Genomic DNA, 11,262 nt, shown 5'->3' with positions numbered 1-11,262 from the left:
GCACTGCCAGGAGTGACCAGGAATAACGGTCACAAGCCGGCAGACGGCAGGTTTAGGCTAGATATCAGGAAGTGCTACTTCATGGTCAGAGCGGCTAGGATCTGGAACCAACTTCCAAGAGAAGTGGTGCTAGCTCCTACCCTGGGGGTTTTTAAGAGGAGGTTGGATGAATATCTTGCTGGGGTCGTTTGACCCCAGTATTATTTTCTGCCATGGCAGGGGTCGGACTAGATGATCTACTCAAGTCTCTTCCGACCCTAGAAACTATGAAACTATGAAATGACAAGGAAACATAGGGCCTTGGTACCTGGAGGTAGAGAAAGGGGGGAAAACACAATGGCCCCTTTCCACTGCAAGAATATTTGCTTCTTGTTATCTCACTTGCCACAAGTCACCCAGATCTCCCACATGGTAGACAGGAACACTGCCACACAGCCACCACTGGTAGCACTACTCCAGCCTGCTAGGGGTCTTGACCTTCCCCGAGCCCCAGCCTCATGTTGAGCTGCCTGGCCTCTGATTGGAGGAGCTGGAAGCAGAGCTGGGAACCTCTCAGGTTGCTGCTCAGATCCTTCCTGGAGTGGGGGAGCCTCTCCTGCCAGCCACACGCCACGCTGCTGAGGGTCCCACTGCTGCCTGCAGGTCCTGCTCTTTCAGGCTCTTTTGAAGCACTGCTTGTGCTCCGCTGGCTCAGCTCTTGCCAGCTCTGTGAAGCTCCTTCCTTATTGTCCCTCACTGGTCTCTCCCCTGAGTCAGCCCACCCTGCCCCCTTTATCCCCCTCCAGGGGACCCAAGGGCCCAATCAGGACACAGCGGGGTGAGTCTCTGGGTCCTGATTGGTGCGGAAAGGGAATCCCAAGTCCTCCAATCATCTTTTGCCCTTTCAAAACCCCTGGGCTAGGTGACTGCCAGCCAGCCCGTCACACTCTTTGTCCCAGTAACTGAATACTCATTTGAGTACAGTTGTCATGATACAATTTACTTCAGGTTTGTCTCAAGTTGCATCACATTCATGTGTCTGTGGTCTTATACTTTGATGCTACCCTAAAGGAGGGTTCCACTGAGCAAACAAGAAATCTGCTATTAAAAGCTGTGTCCATCAAATGTAGAAGGCAAAGATTTCTTAGGCTGATATCTTTTATTGGACCTACTGTGTAGCTGGGATATAATCAGACAAGTTTTTGAATACAAGGAATTCTTCATCAGGTCCGCAGAACAAGAGCCAATACAGCTTAGTCAAATAAAACAGTTCTAAGAGTGGGAAGAGAAATTCCCTGGGGCAGCAGACAAACTAGCAGAAAAGAAAGTTGATTACTGGGAAACTGAGGCCTATCAAAAGGGAAGAGAGTCATCTTCACTTTTCATGTGGATGGGAATTCAGGGATCAATAAGTCAAAACATGAATGACACGTGCCCCTGGAGGCTGGGGTGGTATGGCAACCACCTGCAGGCAGCGGCAGCGGTGGGGGTGTGGCAGTGGCAAACAGGGTGCTCCCACAGGCGGCCACAGCAAGGGAGGGAGGGTGGCGAGCACCAACTGGCAATTGGCGACTACGTGCAGATTGGAGGCAGCCAGCACTGATCAGTGACTGTCTGCAGATGCCAGCGGTGTTAGTGGTGACAGGCAGGGTGGTAAGCGGTGACTGCTCACAGGTGCCACCAGCAGTATTAGTGGTGCTTCTTTCAGGGGGTGCGCCGCCAATCTCAGGGGGTGCACATGCGCTCCCTCATGCCCCTTTCCTTTCCCCCTGCCCCTTCTCCTCCGTAGACTTACCTGCTGGGCAGTGTGTGTGTGTGTGTGTGTGTGTGCAAGTGCTCAGCCACCCCAAATAATATTTTCTCCCTCCATTTATGATCTATTTTTAAGGCAAGACTGTTGGGCAGTGGGGAGTTTGCTTCTGATGATAAGTTGAGTAAGGTTAGGCAGTTGTTTGAAAGCCAGGAGCACAGGGGTGGGGAATATTTCTCTCAAGGTCTGATCTTTGTTGTTTGACCAGTCTTCTGATTACTTCCAGCATGGGGTGGTCATTACTTCCTGATGGGGACCATCAGGCTGTGCGGTTACAGGGCAGTTTTTTTTGTATTGTAGCAGGTTACTTCATAGTATTTGAATAGCTCTTTCAGATGTATAATCTGTTTCTCTACTGGAGTATCCTCATTATATGTAGGAAGATTTAGGCTAGAGAGTTGGCATCATCCTCAAAGCAAATACAGTAGTATCTGAGGCCCTGACTGTAGATCACAGCTTTTTTGGTGTGTTCAGAATGATTGCTGATCTTGTAGACATAAGTAAGGTGGTCCATCAGTTTTTTGTATGTGGTGGTTTATAGGGTGCCATCCCAGATGTGGATTGTGGTATCTAAAAAGTTGATGTCAGTGTAGGAATATTCCAGGGAAAGTTTGATTGGGTGGTGATAATAGTTAAACCTGTGGTACAAGTCAATGAGTCCAAGTGTTTAGTCTAGATTAGTGTTTCGCAACCTGTGGGTTGCGACCCAAAAGTGGGTTGCAAGAATATTTGAAAGGGTTGTGAGCAAGTCCCAGAAAAAATGCGGGAAAGCATGGATATTCCCTTGCAGGCTGGCAGCATTCCACCCTGCAAGGAGTTGCTTGAGCCGATTAGAGGCAATGCATGCCCATGTGTCTGCGCAGTCACACACATGTGGCTGGCATGCAGCCAGACAGGGTCTTGGAAGCATCCTCAGCACCTGGATTCAGGTAAGTGTATGGGGAGGGGGGTTGGAGGGCCAGGGCTTGGGGACTGTCCAGGTGTGTGTGTGCGTGTGTGGAAGGGATGGGTGCCTGTCAGCACTGGGTTAAAGTGGCAAGGTGCCAAGGCTGTATCAGGACGAGGGGTGGGGGATGGAGGGGAGGTGCATGCCCCTCTGGCAGGGGCGGGTGAGGAGTCCTTTGGGGGTGACAGGGAGCTGCATGGCTGGGCTGGCGGCACCTGGGTCAGTGCCCGTACTTGCAGGGGCAGGGCACCTAGGAGACACTGGGGGGCAGGCAGGGCTGTAACCAGGCTGCCTGGAGCAGTGTGGGAGCCCCAGACCAGGGCAAGGGGGCTGCTACAGCCAACTTTCTTTACTCCTCCTTCCAGTCCATGCTGGGACTGGACTTGCTCCGATACTGCCCACATGAGCTGGAGCCGCTGGAGCTACCAGGCTCTGGCCCAGGGGCAGGCAATTATTTTGGGTGAAGGGCCGCTTACTGAGTTTTGGCAAGCTGTCAAGGCCCACATGGGTAGCCCTACCCCTTGACAGGTGCCTTGCCCCCTGGTCACCATCTTGTGACCAGAAGTCCTGCCCCCTAACCCCTGACTCTTGCCCCCAGAAATACTCCTTTCAGCAAGGGGTTTTGCCATCTCAGAACCAGAAAAACACCAAATCATATTCTAAGAATCAAACATCTACAACATTCGTTAATTTGATTTCAAAAAATATTTTTGTCCTGGTTTACATGTGTTTGTGTGGTGTACATAGAGGTGATTGCACAATAGCTTAAAATGAAGCCTTACTCTTGTATATTGTGGGAGGGACATGGGTATAGGCCTGTGGAGGGCTGTTACTGTGTGGGTATGTGGAGGAGGATATGGGTCTGGGGGTGTGAATGTGGGGTGATGGAGCATGTGGGTGTGTGTGGATATGTGGGATGCGGGTAGGTATAAGGTTTTTGGGGGGCTGCGTGTGGGGAAGGGTGGCTGGGGTGTGTGGGGCGTTTAGGAGTGGGCGTCTGCATGTATGGCAGTGCAAGGTGGGTGTGGGTGCATGTGAATGGTGTGGGGGGGTGGGACTTGCCCTCTGAACACACAGAGTCTCTCCCTCCCTCATTGCTCCATCTCTCTCCCCCCCTCCCTCATTGCAAGGACACACACATGCCCCCACCCCCTCCTACTTCTGACCCTGGGGTACCCACACAGGCCATGCTCCTGTGGCCCAGTCATGCAGCTGGGGACACGTGGTGATGGAGGCAGCCCTGTGCCAGGAAGCAGTGGAGCGGGCTGGGGATAGGCGGAGCTGGGCTGACTTTGTTAATGTATTTTGCCTGCCCCTGGTCTACATGCTGCTCCAGGACCAGGACCAGCAGCGCCAGGCAGGGGAGGCTGGTTCATGCTGGTCATTGCTCCAGCTGGTGCTTCTCAGGATCCTGTCATTCCTCCCTGCACAGAAGGGGGCTCAGGCCGAGCCGAGCTCTGTGTTCCAAGCCCCAGTCACTGCCCTATGAACACAAAGGGCAGTAATCAGAGAGGGGCTGAGGATCTGGCACCAGGGGCTACTGTTTAACCAGGATCCCCTGGACCAGGGCTGTCACTGTTGTTAACCTCCAGCCAGGGCTGTCACTGTGCTTGGTTCACACGGAGAATGAAGGAGAACATGCCCAAAGAGTTTAGGGTCTCTACTACTCAGACAAAGTTTCCTATGCCAGACGTTTTGACAGGGGTTAAATGTGCTGTCCCCAACCCCACAAAAAATTCCTCTGGCCCAAGCAGGACAGGGGGAGCTGGGGGCCCCCTCCGACAGGGCTGGGGGAGCAGGGGGCTGTGGGCTGAGAGTAAGGGGCACCAGCATGACCTGGTGGGGGGGCAGGAGACTGTGGATCAGGAGTGAGGGCACCAGCAAGGCCAGTGATCTGTGGCTTGGGAGTGAAAGGGACTGGTGAATTCAGGGAGCTATAGGTGGGGAGTAAGTGGCACCACCAAGGCTGAAGGGGCTGTGGCCTGGGAGTGAGAGGCATCAGTAGGTCTAGGAAGCTGTGGGTCAGGACTGGCCATAGATGTTTACAAGTGGGCCCTGGTACAAAAAGGGTTGAGAACCACTGGTCTAGATGATGAAAATATCATCTATGTAACACAGGTCTAGAGCAGGTTTGACGGTGCAGTTTCCTATAAATTTTTCCTCCAGCTGGCTCATGATGAGGTTGGCATTTATGCCAATAGGTGTGCCTATGGTTTGGAGGATGTGAAGATTGCTGAAAGTGAAGTTGTGGATGAGAGGGACGTGGATGATTTGTGTACTATGTGGTTGCAAATATGAATGTATTCCATGTTCTTGCAAGTATTTCAGGCAGGCAGCTGTGCCTTTGAGGTATTGGATGTTAGCGTACAGACTGGTAACATCTACGGCTGCAAGAACGGCCTTCTTGGGGAGGTGGTTGTTTTGGATTCTGATGAGGAAGTCTGTGCGGTGTCTTGTAGAAAACTTTGTCTCTGAGTGACAGGATATTTTCTAGGGGTATAAATTATATCCGTGTATCCGTATCCATGTATCTCAGGTGGAACAGTAGGGGGATAACTGGAAGTAATTTTTCTCAGAATCTGGAAGAATGCTTGTTCACCAGGACTCCCCAAAGGATAACTAGGTCTAACGGCCACAAACTTCAAGAAAGCCTATTCAGACTTGATATAAGGAAAAACTTCTTTACAGTCTGAGTGTCCAAGGTCTGGAACAGAGTCCCCCCAGAGGTGGTGTGTGCACCTACTCTGGACTCATTCAAAAGGTGTTTGGATGTTTATCTTACTGGGATCATTTGACCTCCTGCCTATGGCGAGGGGGCTGGACTCAATGCTCTCACAAGGTTCCTTCCAGCCCCTAATGTCTATGAAATCTATTAAATCTATTAATTTTTCCTGAAGCTGCCTTGCCATGCTGTCACAGAGATTGGCAACCAGATGGCTCCTATGAGTTATCTCTGTGCGTGTTTTGAAGAATGTAGTGAAAGAATGCCAATTAATCTCACAGTATCATGCATTTGGGCAGTATTATGCATATGAAAGAAAAATATGCACCTGAAAGGTGCTAATGGTGCCATCAAGCTAGCCCAGTGCAGGAACAAATCCAGAGCCAAAAAGAGGGGTTTCTTTAGAATTAAGTGCAAATGGAGGGGCTAAGAGTTTGCTTGGTAACCTGTGTATGAAAGTACAAAAAGCCAAATGAAAGCAGGTATGGCTTTGAAAGAGAATAGAGGGACAGACTCCCTGGGCACAGAAAAGCCTGGAAAGGCAGGGTTGAAGATCTCTGAGCAAGGAGACTCTCTGCTGGTGTTGGCTCCTGCTGTATTCAGGGAAAGAGGTAGTGGTATGTGTTGTGCGCTTTGCAGGGTCAGGACCTGAGGCACACTAAGGTGGTTTGTTTTGCCTTTAAGGGAGGGAGGGTTTTTTCCTCTGTTTGCAGATCACGGAGCCTCCTGATCGCAGAACAGGGCATGAGTTTGTAAATTGTAATCAAGAAAACTTTTATTTGTTTATTTATATGCCGATGAACGAGGTGCGTAGGTACAGCAGCTTGATTAAACGCGTTTTGTTTACAAAGCAAATTAATGACTCTCTCTTTCTCTCTACTCGCGGTTTGGTTTGCAAATCGGGTCGGTACGCAGGAAGGGGTATGCCGGGACAGACCGTAGCAGAAGGGACTGATTTGCTGGGTCCCAAAATGGCTTCTGCCGTGGTGTGGACTTGGCGCAGCTTTTAAAGACTTCCCCCTTCTCCTCCCACTGCCAGGCACTCCTACCCCTGACATCAGAAGGGTAAGATGTTTTCCCGCCTTTTCTAAGCTTGTGGGAGGGGCTGGGTGTTACACTTTGTGCTTATGGCACTCTAACTGAAGCGAAGTACAAAACATGCCCCCTTGCCTTACAGCACAAAGTTACATCTCACTTCCACTTTCTACAGATCCCAGATCTTGTGCCAGCAAGCGGGTGTACACAAAAGCGGATAGCGTTATTAATTTTTGTTTCAAAAACTGAAAAACACAACAGGCACAAGAAGTCACAACGACAATCAGAAATAAGAGGGATAACAGTGGGGTGAGTAAGTTTAACAGCCATGATGAGGCATCCCAATCCAACCACTTAAATACGCTCAACAACCACCCTTGGCCAACGCCAGAGATAGCATTGATGTCTTTGGTGATCTTGCAGATCTCGGTGATCTGGTTTTGAAGAGGAAGGGAAACGTTAGGGATGGCGATGCAACACGTCACGGGATAGGTTTAAGTATTGACAAAGGCCTCCGTGTTGGATGAGCATAGCGTCTAAAGCGAGGCGGTTCTGCATAGTCATTTGGGATGTCGCTTGTAATTGCTGGTCGAGTAAGTCGAGGCCACTTGTGATATGGTTGGCAAGGAGTTCAACTTGTTCTGCCAGCTGGGCGATAGCCATGTGGGATTTTGCAATGCTCAAGCCCCAAACAAAGAAACCTTCAAAGGCCCAACTTAAACCCTGGGCTACCTTTTCGCTGTATGTAAGTGAACTCCACATGGGATTATTGGAGCGAATGCGTCGGTGGAGGAGTGGACTCATGGGATGAGCAGTTGAAGCTTGCAAGGGGGGACAAAAGGACACAGAGCCTAAAAAGCATTGGAGACCTGATAGTGTGGCAGGTAAAACAGTATACAGTGGGCCGTCAGTACATGCCCAGACAAGGCCGAACGGTGCCAGTGTGGCCAATTCCAAACATGTACCGCTAAACTTGAAAAGTTTGGAGGCTCGCTCCGGAGGGCCAGACTGTTGAAAGGGGAAGGCAACGTTGTGACAGGCAGTATTTATTAACGCTGCCTGTAAAATTGGGTAATAGAACCCGAACCAGGAGTTATTTCCGAGGGGCCCTTGGTGGGTTAGGTTAATGGCCAAGGAAGCGTTCCAGTGGACCAAAGGAGTGGGCTTGGTAAAGGGGGAAAGGGTGACCTCAGATTTGGATTTGGCACCACTGGGTGTAAGTGAGAGGTACCAGGGTGGGGTAATAGAGTGGGGGTTCCAGGCGAGTGACATGTCAGGACAAGACCAGTCGATACCTTGTGGGTTTATTCCCCAGGGGATGGCGGAGCAAGCATGAGAGGCTTCTCTCTCGAAACAGGCTTCGTGTAGGGGCATTGTGGTGTTAGAAAGGTTGGCAAGGGAAAAATTGGGAGGCCAGCTGTAATCTTTAAAGATAGAACCTCCGTTCTCTAGGGGTACGGAGATATTGATCGAGGTCACCGAACCCTTTGAGACCTGGGAAAATCAGTCCAAAACATTGAAAACTTTAAGGTACGGGATCAAGACGGGGTCTGTAACTGACAAAGGTATCTTGAGGCATGCAGTCAGGCCTTCTCCCATCCCACCGTCTCCCAAAGCGTCGGCCCACAGTGACAGTAGGCGCAGAACCATGTTGTCAGTACAGATGGGGTTGTCAGCAATGGGACTAGGACTTGCGCATTTCATCACCAGCAGGGTGGCGAGTGAGAGTAGGGTGAAGAGTAGTCTCATGCTGGCAAAGGTGAACCTGGAAATAACAAAAGAAAGGCAAGAACAGTAACTGAGTTTGGGACAGGTTAACACTCTAACTGTTTTGAGTGCCTGGAGAGCCAGTTGTGGTGAGCTAACAGGTGGCTATTAGAGTCTTTTATGTTGACTATATAGGTGTTCAGATGGTCCCCTTTTCGTACGATTTCTCCTTGAGATACTCATGGGCATTTTTGTGTAGGATGTGGTACTGTGACGCAGACAAGTTCTCCAGGTTGAAATTTTGGAGCCCATGGGAGAAGTGTTTCTGTGTTTCATGGTTCCCATAGGGCTTTTCCAATGTTTAGATTGAGAACAACTTTGCTTAGGTGTTCGGTCCAGTTTCTGTAGGTTCCATTCCCTTTGACTCGTATTCATTCTTTTATTAACCCAATGGCACGTCCTATGGTACAGGAGGTGATGGTGCCAGGCGATATTGTGTAATGCGGTGAAAGTTGATATAGTTTTTCCCGTGAATGGTGGTCCTCCGTCAGAGTGGATTGTTTTCGGGGTCTGCCAAAATGCAAAGATTTTTGTGAGGGCTTTAGTTACATAGCTGCCATGGGTCTTACGAAGGGGTAGTACTGCAATTTGCCGGGTTCCCAGATCAACAGCGACAAGTCCCTTGGTTGCCCCCTTTGCTCCAGGCAGGGGTCCCATGAGGTCGACCCTCCAAACCTTCCCTGGGCCAAAGTATTTTGGGTCATAAGCACCTTGTTCTGCTTTGTGGGGGTGTGCTTTTTCTTTTGCACATTGTTCACATCCCATTGCCACTTGTCTCCAGAGGCGTTGTGGATCATGTTCTTAACTACCTCCCGTGTGTCGCCAGCGATCGTATGCGGCCTTGGTTCCTGGGTGACTCCAGTGTTCGTTTAGCCATCTGATATATGGTTCAGAGTGTGTTGTGGATGTAGTGTAGACAGTGTCTGTGCAAAGTGGGTTTTGAAGCATCTTGTTGATGACTTCGTGAACGGGGTCTGTCTCAGGTTCGTGGGATTTGGTGTGTTTAATTAGTGGTAGTTTTTTAAATCTTTCAAGTGTTGTTAAAACGTCTTCCCACAGGTCTATGTACTCGGAGGGATCAGCTGTTCCTGTTACTATTCGGTAAATGTATTGGGAGTCGATGGCCATAACTGGAACAGGTGAAGTGTTATCGTGATCGTTGAGACAGTGTTGTAACATAAGAGCGAATCCTCGTAACTCACATAATTGTGGAGAGTTGTCAGACTCTGCATGATGTAAATCAAGTTTATGGCACGGTCTGCAGTAAAGTCCAAAGGCTCCTCCATCTTTGGATGTACCGTCAAATGCCATCCACGCTGCTTGAGTCATTCCATAAAGGGTTACTCTCTGTGGTATTTCTTCTGGTGGGGGCAGGAAATTATGGTGGCTCCAGTTGTGCCAACAGTAGTGATGTTCGAGTACTAGAGTGCCCCACATGGACACTTCTCCTCCAAAAGTAGGGTCTGGCGAGCTCGGGTCTAGAAGTGGTAATAGTGTTCCTCCTGGCAGGGTGACTGACCTTTGTCCTTGGTGTAGGGGTTGTGCTAACTGAAGGGCGAGTAGTGCTTTCCCTATAATCCCATAGCGGAATTGGCAAGTCTGGAGTGTCTTGTGCGTATTAAAGATCAATTCTCCTTTGGTGTTTTTTGCGGTCACATAAACATGTGTACTGGTGTACCCTGCTATAATGTGTATTGGTTCGCTCGGATTATAGGCTTCAAGGCGGGTTTCTAGTGTTGCTGTGAGTAGGTCTGATAGCTTTTCTGTGTCCCGAGGTGTCCAAGGGTGTTTTTTCTGCTGTTTATTTCGCAGTTGAGTTTGTATCCTGGCTAAGGCTGGCAAGTGCTGAGAGGGTATGTAGGAACGAAGCCATACTAGTTGGCCTAGTAGGGTTTGGAAGTCCTGGTGTATCTGGGGTGGGTGAGTTTTCCAGTTCCGCTGGTTGGGAAGATCATGTGCCGTCTCTTGGCGGGTCAATCCATTGAAGGTGGTACCCAGGAACTGAATGCATGTTGTTGGCTCAAGGTTTGACTTCTTGTCGTTACTTGTCCACCCTTCTTGCTGTAAATGAGTGACCAATTGGTTGGCCTTTTGTTTGACCTTACTTCGATCGAAGCCCATAATAGCGAGGTCATCGACGTAGTTCCAGACCTTTACATCTTGATCTTCCTCTCCTGTCTTCATCATAAACCGTTGGAGAGTAGCATTAATTTCGGAACACGCTAGAGCTGGAGAGTTGCTATAACCCTGGGGACACACATTCCATTTATACATGCTTCCCTCAACACACATGTTGAGGAGGCCTTCTTTGTCGTTGATGGGGATCAAGAAAAACATATCTTTTAGGTCGACTGTACAGCCCACCCAATTTTTGGCTTGTACTCGTGACATTTCGTGGACAATTTGTGACAGCGTTTTGGACTGGGGTTGGGCCAAGGTATGGCACCTTATATTGACTTCTCTATAACTGATGACAAGACGCACTGCTGTTTTGTTTCCTGGTTTTGGTATTCCCCATCCTGCTGACAGGTATGTGCTTGTTGTCGTCCGCTGTATCTTACTCTCATCTAAGAGGCATTGAAGTAGTATTTCTAGAGCGGCTCTATAGGTTTCTTTTGTTGGAATTGGTTTGTAACGCCAACGACTAAGGTGGGTAAGTCTGGGCATGGGTATCTGCGACACTTGAATGGGTAGTGCTTGAAGGACTTGTTCTTTCAGTTGCAGGGCTCGTATTCCCGGGATTCCAAGTAAGTTGATTGTCCCGAGTACTGCTGTCAGGCCTTTTGGGTAGTGGCTTGGAAAGAATTTGACTCGCTGTGCTTGATGGATCGAGTTAAGGCCTTGTATGAGGATTTTTCCAGAGGTTAGTATATGAGGGACAGTCGATTGTATAACATTTACTTGGGCTCCAGTATCTAATAGGAATCGCACTGTAATTGGTTGTCTTTGGCTATCTGGGTGTCATACATCGATGCTGCAATAGGGTTGTTGATCTTCACTGCC

The sequence above is a fragment of the Crocodylus porosus genome, unplaced genomic scaffold (assembly GCF_001723895.1).
Source record: "Crocodylus porosus isolate Cpor-Errol unplaced genomic scaffold, CroPor_comp1, whole genome shotgun sequence".
Classification (NCBI taxonomy): domain Eukaryota; kingdom Metazoa; phylum Chordata; order Crocodylia; family Crocodylidae; genus Crocodylus; species Crocodylus porosus.
Note: the sequence above shows the minus strand (reverse complement) of the source record.